Raw genomic sequence first — 27,500 nt, forward strand, 5'->3', positions numbered from 1 at the left:
ACTTTGATATCATCTGTACATTTGCGGTAAGGTACTGAGGTATGACTACATCACAACACACAGCTTTTCTCACCCTCTCTTCCTGCCAGCCAGTGACAATGCTAGCACATTTAGGGTGGCGATTTTGTTAATTGAAGTATGCTTACGTTGTTAGTAGTAGTAGAAGTAGGGCAACCCTGGTCTGTCTGGCAGAGCAGACCCATCAACAGGAGGCAAGCAACCGCCCCTACAGGGCCATTCTGTGCAGTGAACCGGTGTTCCCATTAGACGTGTATCGGATATCCGCATCTGCACCCGCATCCGCAAATTATCCGCATTTTTTAAAAAATCCGCATCCGCATCCGCATCCGCAAATTATCCGCATTTTTAAAAAATCCGCATCCGCATCCACATCCGCATCCACGTTTGCAATGCAAGTAACATCCGCATCCGCGTCCGCATCCGCACTCTGAGAATGAGGATATGAAGATATTACAAAACATGTAGCAGGGGAGTGAAAGATAAAAATGGTAGATTACTAGTGGAGAAGAGAGAAAAAGTGAGCAGATGGAGAGAACACTTTAAGGAATTGTTGAACATAGAGGATGGAAGTAATGCGAGTATAAGTGGCTGGGGAATGGCTGGGAGAAGAGAGAGGTGAGAAGACAGGAAGAAATCAGTAGGATAGAAGTTGTGGAAGCAATGAAGAAAGTTAAATCGTGGAAAGCCCCAGGAATTGATGGAGTGTGTGGTGAAATGCTGAAGCATGGGGGAGACATAGTAGTAGAATGGATGTGGAAGATGTGCAGATTGGCCTGGGAGGAAGGTAGGGTCCCGGAGGATTGGAAGTCAGGTATAATTATTCCCTTGTACAAAGGAAACGGGGAAAAAGAAGTGTGTGGTAATCATAGGGGCATCTGTCTTCTTAGTATAATAGGAAAAGTGTATGGTAGGATACTTATTGACAGAGTTAGAGAAAGAACAGAGAAATTAGTTGGAGAAGAACAGGGAGGCTTTAGGAAGGGAAGAGGTTGTGTAGATCAGATATTCATTCTTAGATCTTTAGTGGAAAAGTTTCTAGAGAAGGGAAAGAAGTTATATGCGGCTTTCATGGATTTGGAGAAAGCATATGACAGGGTGGAAAGACAAGGATTGTGGAAAGTGTTAAGAATATATGGAGTAGATAGGAAGTTGTTGAATGCTGTGAAGAGTATGTACGATGGTGCAAAGGCTGCAGTGCGTGTGGATGGTGAACTAAGTTAATTTTTCTCTTTGAAGGTTGGGTTGATACAGGGATGTGTCATGTCTCCATGGTTGTTCAATCTGTACATGGATGGGGTAATAAAAGAGGTACAAGGTAGGGTAGTGGATGTTGGAGTGGCCCTGGTGAGAGAGGATAGTGTTTGGAAACTCCCTGTACTGTTGTTTGCAGATGATACTGTGTTGTTGAGTGCAGACGAAGGGGAGCTGCAAGGCTTGGTGGATGAGTTTGGGAGAGTGTGTAAGAAACGGAATCTAAAGGTGAATGTAGCGAAGAGTAAAATGATGGTCTTTGAGAGAGGTGAAGTCAGTGAATGGACAGCGAGGTTGGATGGTGAGAAATTGGAAAATGTGAGTACGTTTAAGTACTTGGGTAGTGTGATGAGTAAGGATGGAGGTTTGGAGGGTGAAGTGCTTGAAAGGGTGCAGCAGGGAAGAAAGGTTGCTGGTTCTTTGAAAGCAGTGATAAGAAACAGGGAAGTGAGCACGGAAGTGAAAAAGTTACTACATGACAGTATTGTGATACCAACTGTAACGTATGGAAGTGAAGCTTGGACGTTGTTGGAAGGACACAAGTCAAGAGTGAGAGCAGTGGAAATGAGTTATTTAAGAGGAGCCTGTGGAGTCACATGGAGAGACAGGCTGACGAATGAGGATATAAAGGAGCATTGTGGTGTGGATGTGGATGTGATAGGAAGCGTTATGAGGAACACACTGAGGTGGTTTGGCCATGTGGAGAGGATGGAGGGTGAAAGACTGACGATGAGAGTGTATGTGAGTGCGGTGGAGGGGGGAAGAGGGAGGGGGAGGCCGAGGATGAGATGGAGGGATGGGGTGGAGAGGTATATGAGAGAGGGGGTTGTGAGTTGGGAGCAGGGCAGTGAAATGGCGGGGGACAGGGCGACTTGGAGGCGATTTGTTTGTGTCCACCCCAAACGGGATTGAGGCGTCTGGCAATAGATAGATAGATAGACAAAACATGTCAGTGCATAAAATTAGTAAAAAAATTATATATATATATATATATATATATATATATATATATATATATATATATATATATATATATATATATATATATATATATATATATATATATATATATATATATATATATATATATATATATATACTAGGAGCCTCTGTGGTACAGTGGTAGAGTGTGCGTTTCGCACGCTGGTGAGCGCAGGTTCGCCTCCCGCCAGAATTGTAAGAACTTTGGGAAGCGTTCACCAAGTCACTTGCTACTTTGGCGGACACAAGGGGTGCTGTGGTTGAACCAGTGTCGCATACTAGTATGCTTGCACGCAATCGGCTTAAGGCGGGCCGATTACACTTGGTTCACAGACTACACATACATCCAAAGCCACTACAATCACACTCACAAGCACTTCTCACCCTACATACAGTCTCTACCAGACAGCCTAAACCACTACGTAGAGATACATTGGCTGTATCGTCCCTGCTTCGGTAGGGATAGGCCGGTCCTGCAGTGGACCTCAACGGCTGATGATTATATATATATATATACATATATATATATATATATATATATATATATATATATATATATATATATATATATATTATTAGTATTCTAAATAACATTTTGAAAAAGAAAATAGCTGTATAGCATTTACCGTAGTGTTAGAAGTTATAGAATATAGAGTATCACTATAGCACTGTAGTCACAGTGTAGTGGTGTTGGTGTGGCCGTGGCTTGATCCTAGATATTGGAGTAATTTTTTTTTTCTTCTTACATCACTGAACAAGTTCAATCAACAATTGTGTTCCTGTGTGATCTGCTAAGGAATGATGGAAATGAGCCAGCAAAAAAACGACTGAAAGGTGACAAGCCTGCCAGCCATACACCAAGACCAAGTACAAGTGGAACACTAACAGATGCAATGAATATAATATTCGCATCAAGCAGTGATGATGAAAATGATGAGCCACCAGTTACAAGTTCAATGGAAGAAATAAAGAAGAGTCATAAACAAAAGAGAATTAAAGGAACAAATGAAGGTACTCTGAATTGGTGGAATGAAAACAGAAGAGACTACCCTGATTTAGTGAAAGTGGTACGCATCTCTGTTGTCGCCTAAGCAGCGTCCCCAGTGAACAGCTATTCAGTGGAGCTGGATTAATCTATGATGAAAAACGCAAGAGTCTTCATGCAGATAAAGCAGAGAAACTTGTGTTTTTGAAGAGTAATTTGCCTTTGTTGAAATTCAAATACTGAACTAATGTGCAGTGTGAGGTTCAAGTGATTCTGATAAACTGTACATAATAGATATCTATCTACCTATCTATAGCCCGACACCCTAATCCCGCAAAGGGTGGCCGCAGACAAAATGCCTCCAAGTCGCTGTCACCCACCATTTGACTACCCTCCCCCCAACTCACCCCCCCCTCCCTCATACACCTCTCAACTCCATCTCTCCACCTCATCCTCGGTCTTCCCCTCCCTCTCCCTCACTCCACCTCACCTACATACACCCTCTTAGTCAGTCTTTCATTCTCCATTCTCTTCACATGTCCAAACCACCTCAGTGTATTTCTCCTAATCTTCTCAACCACATCCACATCCACCCCACAGCGTTCCTTCACTTCTTCATTCGTCAACCTGTCCCTCCACGTCACTCCACATGCTCCTCTCAAGTAACTCATTTCCACTGCTCTCACTCTTGACTTGTTCCCCTCTTGCAAGGTCCATGCCTCGCTTCCATATGTCAGGGTAGGGATCACAATACTATCATGCAGTGACTTCTTAACTTCCATACTCACCTCCCTATTTCTCGTCACTGCTTTCAGTGTACCAACGACCTTCCTTCCCTGCTGTACCCTTTCACGCACTTCATCCCCCAAAGTTCCATCCTTACTCATCACACTACCCAAGTACTTGAATGCACTCACATTCTCCATATCCTCACCATCCAACCTCACTGCACAATCTGTGACTTCATTCCTCTCAAACACCATAACTTTACTTTTGTTTACATTAACTTTCAGATTCCTCCTCCTACACACTGTCCCAAATTCATTCACCAAACCTTGCAACTCCCATTCATCTTCACTCAACAGTACTGTATCATCAGCAAACAGCAACACCGGAAGCTTCCAAATCTCACCCTCATTCATTAGAGCCACCCCCACATCCACGCCCTACCCTGCACATCCTTTACAACCCCATCCATGTATATATTAAACAGCCATGGAGACATCACACATCCCTGTTTCAGTCCCACATCGAGATCAAAGAACTCACTCAGCTCACCATCCACTCGCACAGTAACCCTAGCTCCCTCGTACATACTCTTCACAGCACTCAACAATTTCCCCTCCACTCCATATATTCTTAATACCTTCCACATACCTTGCCTATCTATTCTGTCATAAGCTTTCTCCAAGTCCATGAAGGCAGCATACACTTTCCTTCCCTTCTCTAGATACTTCTCCACTAAACATCTAAGAACAAACATCTGATCTATACACCCTTTTCCCTTCCTAAATCCCCCTTGTTCTTCTCCAACTAGGTCCTCTGTCATATGCCTAACCCTATCAATGAGTATTCTACCATATATTTTACCAGTCACATTAAGTAGGCAAATACCCCTATGGTTACCACATACTTCTCTCTCTCCTTTTCCTTTGTATAGAGGAACAATTATACCTGATTTCCAGTCCTATGGAACCCTTCCCTCTTCCCAAGCCAATCTACACAACTTCCATATCCACTCCACAACAATCTCACCCCCATACCTAAGCATTTCACCACACACTCCATCAATTCCTGGGGCCTTTCCCAACTTAATATTCTTCATCGCTTCCACTACTTCCGCCCTACTGATCTCTTCCTCCCTCCTCTCATCTCTTCTTCTCCCAGCCATTCCCCAACCACTTATACTCGCACTGCTCTCACTCTTCACATTCAACAAATCCTCAAAGTGCTCCTTCCATCTCCTCAGTTTCTCTCTCTTCTCCACCAACAATCTATTATTCCTATCTTTCACTCCCCTACTATTTCCCCTTTCACACTGCCTTACTTTGTTTACCTCCTTCCAAAACAGTTTCTTACTCTACCTCCATTTCACACTCAGATTCCTCCCAAACTCTTCATCCACTTTCTTCTTACTCTCCTTCACCAGTTTCTTAACCTCCCTTCTCCTGCTCACATATACCTCTCTCTTCTCTCTCTCATCTTCTCCCCTACCTCTACTCGCTAACCATTCACTATATGCCTTCTTTTGTTCCACAGCTCGTTTCACCTCATCATTCCACCTTGCTGTCCCTTGCACACCCTTGCATCTCCTCCTCACTCCACAAACCGCTTCACACGCTGCGCCTATCTCTTCCGTGAATATCTTACGTCTTCCACCCCTTCCATCTGCTCTAGCTCATACCTTCCCAGTCTTTCTTCCACTATGCTCTTATACTCTGTCATTTTCTCATTATCTTGCAATTTCTCCACTCTTCTCACAGGAGTTGCTTCCTCCTGTCTTCCCCTTCGTCTCCTCAACCACTTTCTTTGCAGCTCTACCTTGGCCATCACTAAGTGATGGTCCGAGGCTCCATTCCCCCACCCTCTCCACAGTCTTGCATCCAACACTTGTCTTCTCATTCGCTCATCCACACACACGTAGTCTATCATTGCCTTTCGTTCAACAAGTTCACCATCCATCCTCCTCATTACTCTCCATGTATACCGGTGGATCATCTTATGCCGAAAGTAGGTGTTGGCTATTGCCAACCCCTTACAAGCACAGATGTCCACCAAAGCACTTCCATTCCCATCTACGTCAGCTGGCACACCCCACTGACCAACCACTCCATCCACTCGTACATTCCCAACTTTGCCATTCATGTCTCCAGTCAACAGCACTCTCTCGCTCCTCTCAAACTTGTCCATACACGCTTCTACACTCGCTCAAAACTCATCTTTCACTCTTGCCACTCGATCCTCTGTCGGGGCATACACACATACAATCGCCCACGCTTGTATACCTACTTTCATCCTCACCCATACAATCCTTGCACCCACTGTTCCATACTCTCTTATATTCTCCTTCCTCTTCTTGCTTATCATCAGACATACTCCCTCTCTTGCCCTCTCATTTTCATTGACTCCCGCAAATATACCCAAACCATACTCCCATTCTCTCACCCTTTCACCTTCTCATTTAGTTTCAGTCAATCCACATATATCCACTTTTGCATCCTCAAGCACCTGAACAATCTCTCTCTCTTTCACTTCATCATTCATTCCTCTCACATTCCATGTTCCCACCCTAAGAATGTCCTTCGTCCGTTCCTTAGTCGTCAACGTATGGTCCGTCCGGGTCCGAGGCGCTTTGTTCGCTTTTTTAGTTAGTTCTTTTTATGGGGTGGGGCATTAACCCACACCAACCCTTTTAGTCGCCTCGTACGACAAGCATGGATACTGGGGGAGTATTCTTGAAACCCCCCTACCCCCAGGGGACTTCAGTTTAAGTTTGCACTTATCTAAATTTTATGTAACTTACCACTTTCCAAAGGGTGGAGGTTGGGGAGAGTGGTTGGTGGGATGCATGACGACTTAGGTCCACGTCCCGCATCCTGGTGACACATAAGTTTGACATGTGGCTGAAAGTCGTCGTTAACAGTTTAAAATGTATAATCTTAAAAGATTTTAAAAATAATCCGCATCCGCATCCACGAGGATATTGTCTTGAGACATCCGCATCCACATACGCATCTGCAAAAATATTTTTGAATATCTGCATCCGCATTGGCATCCGCACTTTTAAAAAGTTTATATCCTCATCTGCATCCGCATCCGCACACCCGCATTTTTAGACATCCGATACACCTCTACAATAGTTCCCATGCAGTGGACAGCGCCTCGCCACAGCGAGCGACGGAGAAGAGTGTGGAGGTTTAATTCCTGGATGGACGTTGCACTGACGTCTCCCCACCCATTGAACAGGGGCATCATAGTAGGTTCCACATCACCCCGTAATATGGTTACCACCCAACGTTGTAAATAGTTTCCTGGGTTACAGGAAACTTTTAGGCTTGTCACTCAGTGTACAGTAGAGTCTCCTTGGAAAATAGACAGCAGTACATCAAGTGAGTGGTTGATGGTCTTCACGGCGTAACACCATTACATTGTTAGTTCGTTGTAGCTTTGGGTTTCCCTTTTTTTTTTTTTTTTTTTTTTTTAAATAAAAGGCTGCTGCAAGCCAATGCAAAAACACTTTTGTTTTTCCTCTGTCCCTGCCAGCCGCCCTTGTTTTGTTTGACCTGTTAAAGATATGGTGCTGACATTCTTGGTATATCTCAGGTTTACGGTGTAAGACTGAGCGAAGCCTGCACTAAACCACACAGCATTTCCCATACTCACTACCTGGCAGTCAGCAGTATAACACCTGTTTAGTGCAGTGTGCATTTTTTTTTTTTTTTTTTTTTTTTTTTTTTTGTCATTCCGCTGGAGGTACATTACTGACGCGAGACACACACAGCATTTACCTTAGTCTTCCCCCATGTACTAATCAACAATATGATACTTATGTTCCGTTTTTATACATACTGTATATATTTTAAAGTATTTTTCTTACCGATATCATCCTTACATCGTTAGGCATTTTAGCTTTCGATGAATCCCTTTTCCAGACAAAATTGAAGTAAGTCCACGCCAGAATAAACAGTTATTTTCTCCATCCTTTCTCCCCACCTCCCTGCCCGTTTTGGTTTCTCAAGGCCGGCGCCGCTGATCCTCTCTTTCCTTCCTGAATTTTCCCCTGAGTGAAAGCCATCGCCTGCGGTGTTATCGGCAGACACGTCAGGCGTCATCCCTGAAAATGCCCAACACTACCGGCCAGCATCGAGAGGCGTTGCGGATATGCTCTGGATTTTCTCTTCGGGTTCTCTAAAGTCTGGACCAGGAAAAGATCGTGGTGCTGGCGGAAATGTACGGCGATTTTACGGGTGGGAAAATAATTGAGGCATTACGAAAATATGAAGGAAAACATGTCAGTTTGGCTGACGATCCAAATACTGCATATGCCTTTAATCTAAAACCTTAATCCAAGAAAAAAAATATCTAGGAGTTAGTAGAAATGTATTGGTAAAATAAAAGGACCACATAACGTGTGAAAAAAAAAAGAGGCATTGATATTTTGCATGTAAACAAAATCAAGATATGTATTTTTATTTGCTTTTTCTGAAAGTCTTGGCCATGAAGAAGTCGAGGCGTTTTCTAATACTGTATGTATGTGGAAGAAGAGGCTATTTAAGCTAGAATAAATATATAAATAAATATAAAAACAAATAAATGAATGACAATGTAAATAATCGAGGTATTTTTTCCCTCTGAGATCCCTAAAAATTTCACCCAAGAAAAATCAGCGCATTAGCAGAGAAGTAGACGGATTTTTTCTACGAAGAAGAATCGCGGCATTACGAAAATATGAGAACGAAGATGGCGACTTGACAAGCCAAATTCATAGTCATATAAGGTCTGAGGTAAAAGTCTAGGTGTTATCGAGACTGTAAAACACACACACACAAACACACACACACACACACACAAACACACACACACACACACACACACACACACACACACACACACACACACACACACACACACACACACACACACACACACACACACACATCCAGTCTCCTTCATATACAGTAAAATGCACTGACTCGTGCTTTGCCTCGTTTTATATGTTTTGAGGCCTATAATTGCCTGATTTACATACATATTTACATAGAGAAAAGAGCTGTATGCAAATTCTGCCCCCTACCCCTCACCACCTGGTCCAGCATTCTAACTCCCTCCCCTCCCTTTTCCTAAATACCCTCCCTCTGACGCCTCCCTCTCTTCCCCGCAGCCTCTCCCCACCTGCCTCCCTCAACAGCCCTTCTCTTAGTCTACCCTCCCTCCTCTAGTCCCTCTCACCTTTAGAAGCCTCTCGTCCCTTCTCCCTCATCCTCGCTGCTTTTGACGCCCTCATCTCCCCATCCTCTCTTTCACCCTTATCCCCACCCATTCTTAGTCTGCCTTCCCCTCATCCACCAAGGCTATCTCCCTCTTCCCTGTTATCTTCGCTTTTCCCCTTTCCCTATTCCTCTAGCCTGTTTACCCTCAAACCCATTTATTATGATGACGTACTATTAAATTTTGTCTTGCTGCACCCAGACAGTTCTTTTTTAAGTGAGACATCGTGACATAAATACAGTAATAGAAGTTATACCAGTAAGTTTAACAGACATCTCTGGAATTACACAAATTAACAGCCAAGACAGAGTACAGGAATGACCATCAACACAAGACTACAAGACATACTAAAGAAGCAGTTTGAAAGACAGCAACACACACACACACACACACACACACACACACACACACACACACACACACACACACACACACACACACACACACACACACACACACACACACACACACACACACACACACACACACGACAGAATATAGAACAAGTAGTATCAGTAACAACAACTAAAATGAAGGAGCTTTCAGAGGGTGCTACACCCGTGTCCACCGGCTGCTCTAAAGGGCCAAATATACTTTGTCCTGTGACCTTGACCCTCGACTGAGTATTCCCAAAATCGAATTACTTCTTTCTTGGCCAACCCTTAACATTTCTACAGACGATGGTCCAAACTGGGTCCTAACTGTTTGAGCTGACTTTGCCCCCAGTGACGTTGACCTTTGACCTTTCCCTGTGGCCTTGATCTTTGACTGAATGTTATCACAATCGAGCATCTGTATCCATACTTTAACCTAAACCCTTCCACTAAGTGATGTCTGCATCGGAAAATAACTATTTACGTTGACCTTGACCTTTGACCCATTATTAAAAAAAAATCTTCTGGTTGGTCCACCGCTCATTCACCAAGTTTGACCTAAATCAGACCAAAACTGTTTTATTTTGTTCACACATAGACACACGGGTCGAACTTTGACCTTGGCCTGTGACCGTAACGTTTGACTGATTCTCAGAACAGATTCCTTTCGTTTTTGTCTAACCCTGTATCCTTCCACCAGATTTGGTTCTGATAAGATCAGAACTCAGTTGCCTGTCCTGTGACGTTGACCCTTGACCTTTCTCTGTGCACTTGACCTTTGACTGAATGCTGCTAAAATCAAGCAGCTAGTTTTATTTCCGCCTCATCCTCGACCCTTCCACAACGTTTGGTGTAAATCAGCTCTTTTTAAAGGGTATTACACAGACTTTAACAGTACCTAACCCAAACGTGATTGTCGTATACTTTGGTCCTAAACTTGTCATTCATCAACCCTTACCTTGGTAAGGAAGGAAATGAAAAGCAGCGTTTTCATAGTTATGTTTGGTCTTGTTCGGCTAGGTTTCCTTTATATTTGTATGCATATATGTATGTATGTATATATGCATGTATATGTATGTATATGTATGTATGAATATGTATGTAAGTGTATGTACGTACTTACGTATGTATGTATGGTATGTATGTATTTATTGGCCTGTTTGTACACGCCTGACATAAGGGCCGCTCGTGTGACCAGTGATTTATTCCTTGTTTTATGGGTGCTGAAGGGCAGGTATTCAGTAGGGGCCAGTAACACCATTTTTTGATGACAGGCGAAGTGATCCACCGCCACCCACTGCTTCAGGCATGGGTACAGGTGCGGAAGGTGTGTGGAGTATAGAGTGAGAAGAGTGTGTGTTAAATGTCCGTGTGTAGGGCTGCGGGATTACACGTAACCCCCTCATGATCGGAACCAATCTAGTGGTCTATTCAAGCTACCGCCACACGATTTATTTTACCTGAAACTGAGCATACCGTTGGGTCTTGAGAGTGTTGGTATTAAGATCATCCCTCACACGTTTTGTGTGTGTGGGTGTGGGTGTGTTTTATACTGCTTCTTCTGTATATTTTGTTGTCATGCGCTGGTATTATAATTCAATTTACATTGTGATAATTTATTCAGAAAAGACGAGCCTGAGAATGTTAACTGTGGCCAAGTAAACCACGCCTGTCACTGAAATAAAAGAAACACAATTGCCAGCGGAACATGGGAGGCGTGAATGTGACTGCTGGAATCATTTTTGCTCAGACTAAATTGTCGCCACTACCGCCATGTCCATCAGCAGGAGGAGGCTGAATAATTTCCATGTAAGATTTTTTTCGACGAATACTCGAACGTTGCCCTGGTTATTTTTCGTGTGTGTGTGTGTGTGTGTGTGTGTGTGTGCGATTTAGCATATAATTTCTTTTATGATAACGCTATTCATAGAAAACTCGTGAAAATCATGCCTCTGACTGTCATAAATAATTGACTAACACGGGGGAACAAAAGAAAATGCCAGACACACAACATCTCGCTCTCGTTGGGTGTGTCGGGGTAAGCACTGCAGGGGAATACTATTGTTAGGAAATTTGGTACATTTAGGCTAAAATTTTGGCTTAGTGTTGGAAATGTAGAGGCAGTGGGATCCATTTTTAAGGGGCAGGGCATCACATAAGTTTATATTCTGGCAACTAATTGGATGGTTACTTTCAGCTCAGTGAAAGACCACGGCCCTTAAGAGTGTTAATCCAAAAGTGTTTATAGAGAGATAGATAGAATGATTGATGGAGAGATGGATGGGTGGAGGTACCGTGGTGTTCACGGTACTTTGGTAATAGGTGCAGAAGTGGTAAGAAGAGAGGGTCAGACTTGAAACAGCAGAGATGGAAGTAGTACAGATGAAAATGACGGAGGAGACTGCATGATCATAGTACAGGAAAGGAAAATGATACAAGGGTTCAGCAGTAGGAAAGAGAGGTAGCAGGTTTAACAGCAGTGAGGAAACAACGATTAGAGGGAATAATAGCAGAAATGAAGTTAGCAGAGACGAAAACTGGAGAAACATAATGGAGGAGAGGAAAATAATGCAGGGTTCAGGATTATGAGCGAGGAAGCAGGCACAATAGTGGCAAGAGGAGTACCCTGGGATGGAAACTGATACAGGAGGGTGAAGTTGTCATTTTTCTCACTCTTACAAGCCATTGAGAGAGAGAGAGAGAGAGGGGGGGGTACCTACCCTGCGAGGAAACTGATTAATGCAAAGGACTTACCTCTCATTCCTTTCTCCCTAACAAGGTATTGATGTCAAGAGCAGCAGTTGACGTAAGAACAATGAGTTAGTCCCCGGCCTGACAATGACTAAGGCATCTTTGGCTAATTGGCTTAGGCTGCTGTGTCTCGCTACCTGAGTTGTGCACGTTTCCCCTCTCCTAGCGTCTCGTATGGTAAACAATATTCCTTCAGTATTCACCAAGGATATAATGCAATACAAATTATGTTTGGGTACGGAAATGCTGATCAGTTCCCTTATATATCCTGTACAGGGTGGTATATATGTAACGCTTCCCTTCCACTCTGCCTCGCGATTTCTTGCGCGTTGCGGGGACGGCTCAGTCAATGTTATTAGTATCTTCCCTTATTCAGATATTGATTTCCAGCTCCTGCTGTTACACTCACGCCCACACCAGCATGTTCAGCTGTTCCTGCAGCACACGAGATATTGCCAGATGAGTATCTATTAAAATATATTGGCGCTATTTACGGGCCGCCCAGTATTTGCAAATCATGTGATACTCCTGCAGTACTCAGATATATTACAATACAGATTTTCCATTCATGTCTTTGAAGACTTTAAAAAAACCCTCGACCAGTATGGCACACCGCATTGTGGTCAACCATGAAAAGGTACAGCATCAACACCAAGCTTGTTGAAGTGGTCAAACAGATGTATGACAAGGCCACAAGTGCTGCCTTCCTGAAAGGCAAAAAAGGCGAATGGTTCCGCACCACTGTTGGAGTACGACAAGGATGTCTCTTATCACCTACTCTCTTCAACATTTTTTTAGAGAGAATAATGGAGGACGCCATAGAAGACCATGAAGACACAGTTTCAATCGGAGGAAGAACCATCACCAATCTCCTTTTTTCGGACGATATCGACGGACTCGCAGGCAGTGAAGGAACTGGTTAATCTGGTTATAGGTCTCGATGAAGCAGCCTGTGCATTCAGCATTGAGATCAGTGCCGAAAAAACTAGGATCATGACCAACGACACCCAGGGCATCACCTTGGATGTCAGAATCAATGGGAAAAAAAAATAGCAACAGTGAAGACTTTTAAGTATCTGGGCTCCATCATTGCAGACGAAGGTTCAAAACCTGAGATAGTGGCAAGGATTGCACAAACAGCATCTGTTCTTGCGAGACTCAGAACCATCTGGAAGGACAGAAATATCAGGTTGCGTCACAAGATACATCTGCTGCGCTCTGTCGTCTTGTCTGTGTTCCTATATGCCTGTGAAACGTGGACACTCACAGCAGAGTTGAACGAAAAATCCTGACAATAGAAATGCGATGCTACAGGAAAGTCCTAGGCATTCACTACACAGACCATGTGACTAACAAGGAAATCCGCCGGATAGTAGAAAATGCAATAGGACCTCATGATGACCTTCTCACAGTTGTTAAAAAGCAGAAGCTTAATTGGTATGGGCAAGTTTCTCGATCTAAAGGCCTCGCAAAAACAGTCCTACAAGGAACAGTAAGCGGAAGACGGAGAAGAGGGGGACAGAGGAAAAGATGGGAAGACAACATCCAAGAACGGACAGGAATGAGGTTCTCGGAGTCCCAGATAAGGACAGGGACGGATGGAGGGAAGAGGTCAAGTCTTCAGTGGTGCCCCAACGACATCAACAAGACGTCATGGGATAGGTATAGGTAATGTATAGTGTTTACTTAGCAACTGGTATTTCATTCACTTGAAATAATTACATATCATACAATAACCCTGCGATATATTGCAGTGCAGAGATCTGAACCTCCTGTGACGATCTTTCACCTGAATAAAATCGTCTGGCTTTGGGTGAAATAGAATACCATGAGAATGTGACTGGTGAAAACTTTCAGGCTCTTGTGACGCGCTCTCTATTGAATATTATCGGCTTACTTCAGCTGGAATAGAATATTACCGGTGACCCGACCACGAGTGTTAATAACTGATATACTAGTTAGTTTTGCCTGTGCAAGCAGAAATCCTAAGCTGCTTGATACGGTTGACTGAGATACTACAATAGTCCAATAGTCCTCTAGTATTCACGCTGATATATATAAGAACACAGATTACCCCCGCATATGGCATCAGAAAAAAATGCTCTTTACCAAAGTCTTCTTTTCCGGCTGACGTCAGGTGATTTTATTTACCTGGGAATGAGTCGTATGAGCCAGAGAGTTATAATGCAGATTAACCTTACATGGTGTTGCTGTGCCTGTGTTGGTCTGCCTTCTCCAGTTATTACGGTTTTTACGTAAAATTATGGAAGTCCCTGGTAATTCTGAGCAAAATTTTCCCTCGCTTTAGATTTATGAAATGTAGTCACGTAAACAACAGCAAAATACATTACTACTACACATGGAAATATAGTTAAGCACTTCATTACGGTGACGTTATCGCCATATTGCTTTTGCAGACTGTCAGATGATTTGATTTAGCTTAGGAAAACACTATGCAAAGAAGTTGAACACTGTTCCTCCCTTCATACTCATATGTGTTATGGTGATCACTTACAAATTATCAACTAGAAGTACATAAGTAACTCACATGCAGCTATTTCATTTATGTAATTAAGTGGAAATTGACGCATTACTGTTTCACACACACACACACACACACACACACACACACACACACACACACACACACATCATATCTGGTCGACCCTCGTCTATTCGTCTTAATCCTGGCGTCATATCTGTTGTTCATACCTCCTCGGAGGAAGGTCTAGCAGGGAGCTCAGTATCCGGAGAGAGAGAGAGAGAGAGAGAGAGAGAGAGAGAGAGAGAGAGAGAATTTTAATTGGCCCTGTTGTCATGACATTAAGAAACTCTGTAGTATATGTTCCTTGACCATACAGTATATTTCACACATTACACAATGATAAATTCTTCGTTGTTGGAAATATATCGTATTAATATCGGCAGCGTTTGCAAGAATAACACAGGACAAAAGCTTGCATAGGAAGAGTGTAGTGGAGTGTAGTGCATGTGTATGTAGTAAAGTGCAGTAGTGTTAGGCATGATGGTGAGATGTGGCAGTGTCTGGTGTACGTGCTAGTGTAAAGTGTGACCGTGCGAAGCGTGGCAGTGTGAGATCTGGTAGTGTGATGTGGTAGTGTGAAGTGTGAGAGGGACTGGACATCTGTGGCCTGGTAGTGTGAGATATGGCAGTTTGTGATGTGACTGTGTGAGATTTGGTAGTATGTGGTGTGGTACTAAATGTGGCTGTACATGGTGTGGTAGGTCGAAATATAGTACTATGAAGTGTGGCGGTATCTGATGTGCCGGTGTGATGTGTAGAAATATGGGGTGTGGCAATGTGAGATATGTCAGTGTGAAATATAGCAATATGTATAAGGTGTAGCAGTGTGAGGTGTAGCAGTGTAAAATGTGGAAGAGTGACGTATGGCAGTGTGAGAAGTGGCAGTATGAGTTGTGGCAGAGCAAGATATGGTAGTACGTTGTGTAGCTGTAAGAGATGTGGTAGTGTGAGATGCTGAATTTTGGCAGTGTGAGGTATGGCAGTGTGTAATGTGGCAGTCTGGAATGTGGCAGTGTGCAGTGTAGCAGTGTGAGATGTGACACTATGCGATGTGGCAGTGCAAGGTGTTTCCTGGTGTGAGGTGTGGCAGTTGGGGATGTGGTACTGTAAGATGTTTGTGAAATGTATTAGTACCGGTATCTTCTAATGCACAATAGCTTTATTGACACCTGTTTTATTGCAATAAATTATATTAACACCTTCAGGGCAAGGACATCGTTTCCATTTTTTGAAGCTATTTCCAGATAATTTTGTTCAACACAGGATAGAGTTTGCGAATAGTATTTGTTTTATATAAATTATATTCCTTCATTAACCGCTTCACTGCTGAGGGGGCTCTCTTTATGTAAATCGTTTAATAAGACCAAGAGTAAAGTGAAAAGAAAATACGCCAAGGGACTGAAGGAGTCAGGTTGCGTTGTGGGAAATGGATTTAAAGTGGATAACGTCTTGTTAACTGGTCTTTCATATCAGGCCACCGACACGTCTTAGGACCTTGTCGTGTGTGCCATAGGAGGCTTCGTAGCATCCTAGTCTTTGTGGCTTCTTTCGCGTACTGCACCTTAAAATTCATTTGTATACTTATATAGTTTTAATTTCGACATAATTTTCATCAGTAACATGGAAGAGGATATTGAGACGTAATATGTGGAACAAATTGCCAAAGAAGAGTTTTTACGAAACCTTTGTTACGGCTTAGAGTACGACACATAAAGACACCACCACTGACACCAGATTCGAATGTGATATCCATGACAATATTATAACACAAGAGACAGTAGGTGTTAGTGCCCAAGTGCCAGGATGATGTGTGAGAGCTGCAGAGAACCAGCACTTTGTTGATATGTCGGAGGTGGGTGACTGGACCTCTGAAACGGGTTACGTAATCTGTGCCTAGTTCCGAGTGGGAAAAAAATCCAAATAAGCCTAAAATTCTGTAGAGGACCAGCCCTTTATTGGTGTGCCGTAGGTGGATAACTTGATTTTGGAAACGGGCTACCTAACCTATGTCTAGAGTCGAATGAATTGAGTAAAAAAAAAAAAAAAGATGAACTCGATAAAGTCTCGAGTCAGACAAATAAAAAATACCAGTAAGTTTTATAAAATTCTCTCATCTGCTGTTTCTAGTGTGAAACCCAGAACGACACGTTTCTCTAATGTAATTCTCGAAACACACGTAAAATTCTATCATCATTAGTTTAAACAAATATAAATAATGTCAGGATACTTTTTCCACGCAAGTTCGGAGAGATTAAATTACAGGAAATGAAACTCACTGGCTGTTTTTTTTTTTTTTTTTTTTTTTCCAGCCCAGGTTCGATACGCGATACATTTGACCTGTCTTACCCGAAACATGCTTTAATTAAATGTTTATAATATAGTTAACCTCTTTACTATGACGATGAATGAAGTCGTTTAGTTAAACGACTTTATTCATCATAATAGAAGGAAAAAAAGTTGATATTTCGTCGTTTAAGGATTTCAGGATTTTTTTTTATGGACGGGGACTGGCTACTTGAAAGCTAAGACAAAAATTCACTTTCGGTAACGAGAATAATTTAGTTAAGCTTTCTGTCGTCAACTGAGGGCCAGACAGCCTCACCTCACGTCGTTCCAATACCCCATATCTCAGCCATCCCACCCCCTGACTCCAGCCACCTCACCAGAACCACCTCCTTTGACGCACTTATCTCCATTTTTACCCTCTTTACCTTTTACATTTCCATCTTCACCTCCACCCTTCATTTCACGCCTACTTACTTCCCTCCCCCAAGGCCAGTTCCTTACCTTCGCTTTCCCTTAATCATTACCTCTCATCATTCTCCTATCATTCCCCTACCCATTACCCCTCATCATTCCTCTACTCATTATCACACCAATCATTTCCCTACCCATTTCCTTCAGTCATTCCCCTACCCATTACCCTATCCTCATTCCCATACTCATTACACCTCCAATCTTTCCTTTACCCATTACCCCTCCAGTCATTCCCTTATACCCCTCCCTTCATTCCCTTACCCATTACCCCTCCCTTCATTCCCCTACCCATGACCCCCTCCAATCATTCCCCTACCCATTACATCTCCTATCATTCTCCTACTCATTAACCCTCACTTTATTTTTCTTCCCTTCCCCACACCTCTACCTTGTCTCATTTCTCCCCCTCTCGTACTTTCCACCTTACATCGCCCCTCCCCATATTCTCTCTTTTACCTCTTCCACCCTTCATTCTCACCTCCTCTCACCCCTGCATCCCCCCCTATCACTTCACCTCTACCCATCTGCCTACCTCTACCATTTCCTCCCCTCTTTCTCCCCTCCTTTCACCCCTGCACAATCCCCTCATCTCAACAAATTTTCACTTACTCCACCTCCTCCCATACTCCCACCACATTTCACGCCGTACCATCCAATAAATCACCCCTCACCCCTGTTAATCTCCCCTCGTCTCACCCCAGGTCATCTCCTTCGTCACCCCAGATCAGTTTCCTTCAATCGACACAGTCCATGGAGTAGCCAGCCAGCGTCCTCTCTCCAGCCACAGGGGGACGTATTCTCACTGCCTTGGGGGCTGTCGTAACACTTCTTCCTTAGCGATTTATCTGGCCTGTTACACTTGAAAATTCTCGTGTGTGCTCTTGATTCGGATTATGTTGATCTTACAAAGGTATAAATAAAAGAACTCTACAAATAAATCAGTGAAGTTAAAGCAGGAATTCCGTGATTAGACTTAACTACCTTTAACTCGTTCGACAAAGTGGGCCATTTTCCCATGCTTCTACCAGACAGGTTTCCCTAGAACCCCCCCCCCTCCCCTTTTTGAGAAGTGATTAAGGATATCCCAGAATTAGAGAATTATGCTGTGATAGGAATGGAGGCCGATGGGAGAGGTGTGGGGGGAGGAAAGGGGGCAGAGCGGACGTAAGGGGGGATGAGAGTGAGCAGAGAGGAGAGAATAAAGGGTAAAAGGGAGGCAGGATGGAGATGGGAGAGGGACAAGTGAGAGGGAAGAGGTGAGAGAGAGAGAGAGAGAAAGAGAGAGAGAGAGAGAGAGAGAGAGAGAGAGAGAGAGAGAGAGAGAGAGAGAGAGGGTAGGGGGCAGGTGGAGAGATAAGCGAGGGATGATGATGTGTGTCAGAGCCTAGGGTAAGGATTGGCCAAATTTATGGATGTGAAGGAGAGAGAGAGAGAGAGAGAGAGAGAGAGTAACGGGTAGAGGGAGCAGGAAAAAAGAGGAGAAAGAGGGGCAGAAAGAATGACGAGGAGGGAAAAGAGGATGTTAATTTCGTTCTGTTCATACTGTCTTTAAATTATTTTCAGAGTAGAGTTCAGAAAATGATTGGGTTTAATATAGCCTTCATTATTCAATACAGCATAACAGATCTCTTTAAGGTTGCATAAAACTGACGGGACTTGGCAAGAAATAGCAGGACGTCATTTCCGTTTTATATTTGCTCTCTCTTAACGATTATATTTGGGTTAGAATAGAATTTTCACCGAGTGGATTAATTGTAGCCTACATTAAAATAGTCTTAAATAAACCACAAACGACGACTGAAATTTCACCTTTTGCTTTCTTGCTACCAACGGAGGCATTTATTCGTCTTTGTAGTTGGAGATCGTCGTGTAAGAAGTATAGTGAGTGGTAGCTGAAATCGTCCTCTCTTTGTCTCGTATTCTCAGTGGTTCAGGAAGCTCCCTAAAACATTTTTCTAAGCGATATATTTTGCTTATTGCACTGTACACTCCTCTGTGTTATGCAAATCTTTTCGATATCCCAATACTGTGCATAAATATCGTAAAAAAGGATATTAACCAGCCATATCCAAAAATAAGTCGCTTTGGAAGAGGTACTAGGACGCCTCTTTACCTGACGAGAATAAGGATGACCTCCTTTTAAGTGCATTTGTGCTGCAACGAGACGCTTTTATTCGTCTTAGCAAAGGCCTCTCACATTGGTGGTAGCAGCAGCAGCAGCAGCAGCAGCCGCCGCCGCCGCCGCCGCCGCCGCCGCCCCGGGTTCATCTGAATGTGAACCCATAGACTGCAGACTGAAGTTGCCTCCTCATGCGGTGTACCGTCTTCCTTTCAGGGGACAGGGAGGGAGTTGAGGAGCATTTCTATTAACAGGCAACGGAACCGTCCAGCTATGTCACTGTCACCGCGCGAAGGTGCCCTTCTCCAGCCCCTCACATTGAATGGCTTTGTTGTGGCTGCCATAGATGCAGCCACTACGGGTCAGGTTTGTGTACTTAGTTATATATTCGTTTGGAGATGACAGTAATTAAAAAGAAAAACTGTGACCTCTGTTTGTAAACTCACAGGACTTCGATGGACACAGTTGAGTTTGTCTGCTTTAAGACAGTTTTGTTCATTTGAGATTAATTATAAAAGTCTGACGGCCCAAACTGCCGCAGTATAACTTGGAAATGCTCGACTTTTCCTCACCTGAATAATATGGTTTGAGTTCAGCCTGCACAAGTAAATCAAAGTGCGTGTAAGGTAGTCGAAAGGATAGCCCTGTCACGGTGGGGTTATGTTTGTTACCCATTTTACTCAGACTTGACCCAAAATTGTCATCTCTCCTTCTTGAATGCTGAGTTGCAGCGGTAGAATAACACTGGAATACGATGCTGTTCACGATGAAGTGCTGTGTAAAGGATATAGAGCCGTAGCAGTCTTTTTCTGCCGCTGAGCAACGTGAAATAATTAGCAAAGGAACAAAAATGTGGGCCAAGTTGAAATGAAAGAAGTATAGTATTTTTCGAGGCGAAACCAAACGATATTATTTAATTGTTTTTGATTATGGGATTCTAAAAATATTACTAAATCCTTTTTCTCTTTACATGGCCCAGGTGTTCGTCCTTTTGCAGCTTATTTCACGTTGTTTAGTGTCAGAATAAGACAATACTACGGCTCTACATCCTTTCAACAGCATTTCGTGACTAGCCTCATATTCTAGTGTAATTTATATAGTGTTAGAACGCAGCATTCAAGATGGATAGATGGCAGTTTTATGCCAAGTTAGAGAAAAAAGGGTACAGTATCATAAGCTCCCTGGTGACGTGGAAGAGCGGTATTGCACATAACTCCAGGTGACTCTGTTTAGCGTGTAGTGAGTCATTGGAACTTGAGCGTGTTACCAGGGGAGGCTGGATTAAAGTGATGAGAAACTTCCTGGCCTCTGCTCTACCGCCTTTCCCCTCCTTTCATTCCTTTCCCTCCTCCCCTCCCTCTCCTTCCTTTTCTCTAATTTCTCCCCTTCCCCATCTTCCTCAGCGCGAAGCATAGGGATCATGTGTGCAGTTACGTATATAAGTGTAAATAGATATATCTCTGTTTTTTAAAGGGTGAGATTTAGAAAACAGAGGTGAGATATAAACAACACTCACCTCTTTCATCTTTTCTTCCGTCCTTTTCAACCCCTTACTTTTCCTCCCCCTCAGCACTCCCCTTCTTTCCTCACACTCCTACCACCCCCCTCCACTCTTCCCTCCTATCTTCTCTCCTTGTTCATCTCACCCCCTCGTCCCTCTCTCCCTCAGCAGCGAGTAATAGCCAACATTCGTTTGTGTGCGTGTGTGTGTGTGTGTGTGTGTGTGTGTGTGTGTGTGTGTGTGTGTGTGTGTGAGAGAGAGAGAGAGAGAGAGAGAGAGAGAGAGAGAGAGAGAGAGATTATTCAAAACTATGATAGGATGAAGATGAGGGGAGGTAAGCACTATCCCTTCTCCCTCTCCCCTCTCTTCCTCCAGTCCCCTTTCCTTCCCCTCTCCTCCGTCTCTCCCCCAAGCTCCTCTTCTCTCCCCCCCTCTCATTCTTTCTAATTGTTTCTTCACGCTTTCTCACACATTCCCTTTTCCTTTCCTTCCCCTCTTCCCATCTTATCCCTTCCTGTTTCCTCTTACACTCTTCCTCCCCTCTCATCTCTTACCTTTCTCCTGCCCCTCACCCTCCCTCTTCTCCCCCAGCCCCTTCCAGCTCTTCTTCCCTCCTCTACCCTATCATCACTTTACCCTCTCCTCACCTCCACCACCCCTGTTATTCTCCTTTCCTCTCTCAAGCCTCCCTCCCCCACATTTTTCCCTCCTGCCACCTCGCTCTTCATCCAGCTACCTTCCCCCTCCCCCTTCCCTCACGTATCCTCCTCCCCCACCCCTCTCCCATTCCCTTCTCTCTCCCCTCTTGCATCCCTCTTCCCCCTCCCATCTCGCATCATCCCTCCCTCTTCCCTCTCGTATCCCCCTCCCCCACCCAGACCTCATCCACCCCCCCCTCCCATTTCACAACCCTCTCCCCTCTTCCTTCTCGCATCCCCCCGCCATCCAGCCGTAGCCACTATGTATATATGTATATTTGCCCCCACTCGCAGAAATTCCTGTTTCCATAAAAGTTTCTGACGTTTATGCCAGAGAGCTAGTTCTCTTTTTCTTTTATATATATTTTTTCTTTAGTTTTTATATTTTTTTTTTCGGTATAACCTGGGTGTAGATTTAGATCACCCGTGTAGCCAGCCATGGAAAAGAAGTTTGTGCTGAACAGTTTTTTTTATTATTATTATTATTATTATTATTACTGATGATAGTAGTAGTAGCAGTGGTTGTAGTAGTAGTAGCCTAGTAGCAGTAGTAGCAGCAGCAGCAGCAGCAACTGCTGCATTTTTTCGTATTTTTCATTTCGTTATTATTATTATTATTATTATTATTTACGTGTCCTACTCTGGGCAAAGGCTTCAGGGCCTATTCCCAAGGCCCAGTAGTTCTCCTACATCTCCACATGTCACCACTTCGGCGCTAACACCCACCATCCTTATTGAATACATGCTAGGGCTGTCGCATGCAGGACTGGTGTACTGGTATTAGCGGGGGTACTTTTATGACATGTCCGCGGGTCATCTGGTAGATCAGAAAAGTCTGCTTTTTAAGAAATTCAAATCCTTAAACTGTTCCCCGCCCCAGCCGGGATTCGAACCTGGGTCCATTAGGACTACAGGCCGCCTCTCTACCGATTCTGCCATACATAAGAGACACAGAGGACAAAGAGAATCCAAGTTCGCTCATAAGGAACAACACAAGAAGGGCACATAACACATAGACATCGGAACAGGAAGCTCAGTACAGACGTACGTGTTCCTGCAGGTAAAACACACAGGTGATAATAAAAACACACCCAGCACGTAACAGATACAGGGCGAAAGAGAATAAATTAGCACATGAGAGAGAGAGAGAGAGAGAGAGAGAGAGAGAGAATCTGTGACCTGAATATGGTGAGTTTAAGTTCTTGTACACTTGCGTAGGAAAATGAAATAGTGGATCATAACTGAGTGGTCGTGGGTATCCATTAACACTTTTTTTTTTGCGATTTTTTCAGTACGTCACATTTTAATATCGCTATGTATGCTACTGGTCCAAGCTATATCGATGTTAAAACAATGTAAATAATAGAACTTACAAGGGAATATTAAGGAGTGATATGGGAAGAAAATATCGCAAAAGACTAGGGACTTAGACACCTCATGTGTATCCTAGAAAAGCAGGTCCAGAGAGGAAATGATAAGGTGAGGAGGGTAGATAGGATATAAGGTAAGGAGGTGTGTGTGTTGGGTCAGTACTTTCTTACCTGCCCTGATGAAGATTTGGTCTCGTGTTAGTCATTGGGTTCAGACATCTGCATTATTTTTTAAGTTGGAATCTGACCTCTCTAACGCCTCGAATTTTGACCTATTGTTCCTATTTTATCTGTCCATGCTTTCTGGTCACAACCCTGCCCCATCCTTGAGTGAGAAAGAGGCTTTGATGGTGATAAGAGTGATGAGGGTGGTGATGATGAAATGATGATGATGGTGATGATGGTGATGGTGATATTGATGATGATGATGACGGTGATGTTGATGATGATGATATTGATGATGATGATAATGATGATGATGGTGATGTTGTTGATGATCATGATGATTCTCACGTACTACTCTAGTTCTCCTCTCTCTCTCACTCCCAGTCTGCCGTCAGTTCTCGCGGCCTGTGTGGGCGATGGTCGGGTCGGTCCAGCCTGACAGCTTCGATACGCTCCACTCCTACGCCAACACCTTCCAGATGCCCTTCGTTACGCCCTGGTTCCCGGAAAATGTGAGTATCTGTATTACTTATTTACCTGTTATTGAATTATGTTTATATTGTGTATTGGGGGGAGATGATCTTGTGATGGGGATGGGATTTGGAATAGGGGGAAGAAAAGGAGGAATGAGGTAGAAGTGTAAGTAGAGGATATGAAGGACGAAAGGTAGAGAAAAAAGGAAGAGAAAATGGAGGAAGAAGTGGAGGAGGAGGAGATCTGGTAAGAATATGACGATGGATGAAGAGAGGAGATGATGAAAGGAGGAGGAAACGAAGAGGGCTACGGTACTCATTATGCTTACGCCAATACCTTCCAGATTCCATTCACCAATACTTAATTCCCAGAAGATGTGAGTACCTAAAGATTATATTTATAGCGTAGTTTATTTTACAAGTTTTTGAATTATGAAGAAATATTTTGTAAAAGAGTATGAATGTGAAGTGACAAAAAAGTGGAGACAGTATTAGCACTTGAAAAATCGTGTTTTTTTAAAATGACATACGAGTATTTAATGTATTGCATGGTGAAGGAATAGTTATACCATATCCACAACAATATTCTTCCAGAGTACACCTACACTTATGTAACTGCTACACCACAGTGGTACGTATATTGCAGGAAAAAAAATAATAAAATAATTTATGGATTGGCTTTCATGTGCTTATACTGTCGCGATCAGTCTCCTCTTTTTTTCTTTTTTTTCCCCTGCCATCCCTACTACATCTTCATACATCTTTTCAAATGTATGTTTTTATTAGTTGCCAAGATTAAAAGAAAAAATGAAATGAACGAGGGCTTTTGGTCAAAGTACCTGTGCAAGGTAAGCGGGGTCTTGACTGTATTGAAGTATAATGTACATTAATACTTCTGTCCCTGAATTTATGGAAGGTGCGAAGAATCAGTCATTCAAGAATCATACCTGCTGGAGACTGAAGGTTCACTGCAAAAGAGAAGACCATTGCTTGTGTTATTTTAGAGATACCATTTGAGGAAAGAAAACAGACTTGGGGGAAACCGGTAGTTTAGCTTTTTTTTTTTTTTTTTTTTTTTAATGTTTTTGCCACTTTGGTGGTGGTGGTGGGAACAGAAACGCTCAAAGACGTAGGATAGATGCCTGTAAAGGCTTAAAACGCCTAGTGTTTGGGAGGCCTAAAGGTGTTTGTTAAGGCTAATGAGCGTGTCTGCACAATAGCTACGTGGTGATGACAGTGATGTTGGGGTGAGTACGGGTTAAACTGGAAAGAGGGAAAAATGATGAAGACGGAGCAGCGAGATGGAAGAACAAGAGTTAGTTAGAGGTGAATATTCCATTAATCTTTTTTAGGGAAAGGAGGAAGTTGGATAAAGGAGAAAGGGGGGAGGTTGAAGGAAGAGAGGGAACAGAAAGGATGAGAGGGATTAGGATGGAGGAACAGCAGGAGGTGGAGGGGACTTTATAGAGAAGAAGCAATAATGATCATGATGACCATGATGAACGTGAAGAGAAATGAGAATGTGACAGTCTGGTTGGTACATCCTGATAGCTTGGAAATTCAGCACTGTTTATTTAGTTATATACAAATTGCATTCTGTGTATCTTTATTCGGGTTGGGATTAGGAAAGAACATATATTTTTATACTGAACGAGGAATGGAGATTGGGAAAGAGAAAGGTGAGGAGAAAAAAGTGGAGGAGAAGGGGGAGAGGAGGAGGAAGAATTAATGTAGTATGAGAAAAGAAAGAGGGAGTGGAAAGAGGATGAGGAGGAACGAGGGAAGAGGAGGACGAAGAGGGAAATGAGGGACATTAATTTTGTGAATATCAGATCCAACCGGTGACACCTTCAACCACACCTGGTCATCTGTATATTATTTAGTGAGCACAAGTACACCTAAGGACTGAGCAGGAAAATTTGTAGTAGATGAGGTATTTGTGTCATTTATGGATAGGGGGGAAAATGTACAACAGGGTAAACAGAGAGGGATTATGGAAGGTTTTTGCATGTGTATGATGTGGATGGAAAGCTGTTGAATGCCGTTAAGAGTTGTGATGACAGTGAGACTGGTGAAGGGGTAAGTTATCGTCTAAGTGGCTTAATATCAGTGTTGGTGTAAGACACGGTTGTGCTATGTCCTATTGGTTATTGAACGTATGTAAGGGGTTACGAGAGGAAAAAACTCGAGTTATGAAGGGAAGGATGTTGGTAATGGATGGTGAAGGAGGGAGTGTCCAATACCTAATGTATGTAGATGATGCTTTCGTACTTGCTAATGGGGAATGAAGGTTTTGCAGTCTGATGCATTGTTTGTGAATGTCTTCCGTTCTGATCGTTGTATATATTCTTTTCTAGACGACTACCGTTCTTCTTTTAAAACTATCAATATTTGTGTTCCCTAAGCAAGATAAAGTGTCTTGTCTCCTCCCCACTCCCTTTCCCCTCTCCCTCACTGCTCCTTGCCCCGTTATCTCCTCCAAATTTTCTCATTCCCATCCCTAACTCCTCCCTAGCCCTCTATCATCCCCCTGTCGCGCTCTCTTACCCCCAATATCTCACTTGCCTCTCCTCCAGCCCCTCCCCTACCCCTTCTCATCCCTACCCTTCCTTCCTTCTCCCCACACGACCCCCAACAATATCTCTGGCTGAAAAAGAGACGCCATCAAAAATGTAACTAAGGGAGCCGCTCCAGGCTGGCCAAAAATGACTGTAATGAATCAGCCTGGTTGTGTTATTGTCTTCCTAAAGCCACTTTATAACCCGGGGTTCCCTTGTTTGCCGCCGCGGGTACAGGTTTCCGAAAAAATGGGGGATAGATAGATAGATAGATAGATAGACAAATAGTTATAAAGGTGGATATTACATGCCGAAGATCCAGCGGCGAATGACTGAAACCCATCTGGACCCGAAATACGCAGAGCGACAGAGAACTGAGCCTGGAAAAATAGACATAGAAATAAAAGGTATACTGTACCTGTATCAGCAGATACTCTTATGGATGAACTGAGTGTCAGTCACACAGAAGGAATTAGTGCGAATTTGGTATAGGATGACAATGACGATGATTGTAATGGTATTTGCAATAGCTGTAGTGATAGTGATGGTGATAATGATGGCAAAGATGATGATCATGATCATATAAGCCAAGGTAGTTGTGATCAGATGAGCTTAGACAAAAAAATTAGTAGACTGAGAAACTGACACAAGTAGTGTAGTGGGAGGTAGATTTCAGGAAAAAAATCTGTTTAACAAGAAGGAGCACTGCCTGCAACCTCCGCGCCCAACAGGTGGTCGAATATTTAACTTTGTCCTGTGACCTTGACCTTCGACAGATTACTCTCTAACTTCCATTACTTTATTTTTCCCTGCCTGACTTTTAACCATTTAGGCAACTTTGATTCAGATCAGATTAGATATTTTCTAGTTGACACTGTCCAGTGAACTTGACTTCGACATTTCCCTACGACCCTGACCTTTGACATTGTTATCAAAATTGAATCTCATAATCTTTGTTGTAAC

Source organism: Coenobita brevimanus, chromosome 1 (genome assembly GCF_032717465.1).
Source record: "Coenobita brevimanus isolate Jiangsu-jjx chromosome 1, ASM3271746v2, whole genome shotgun sequence".
NCBI lineage: Eukaryota > Metazoa > Arthropoda > Malacostraca > Decapoda > Coenobitidae > Coenobita > Coenobita brevimanus.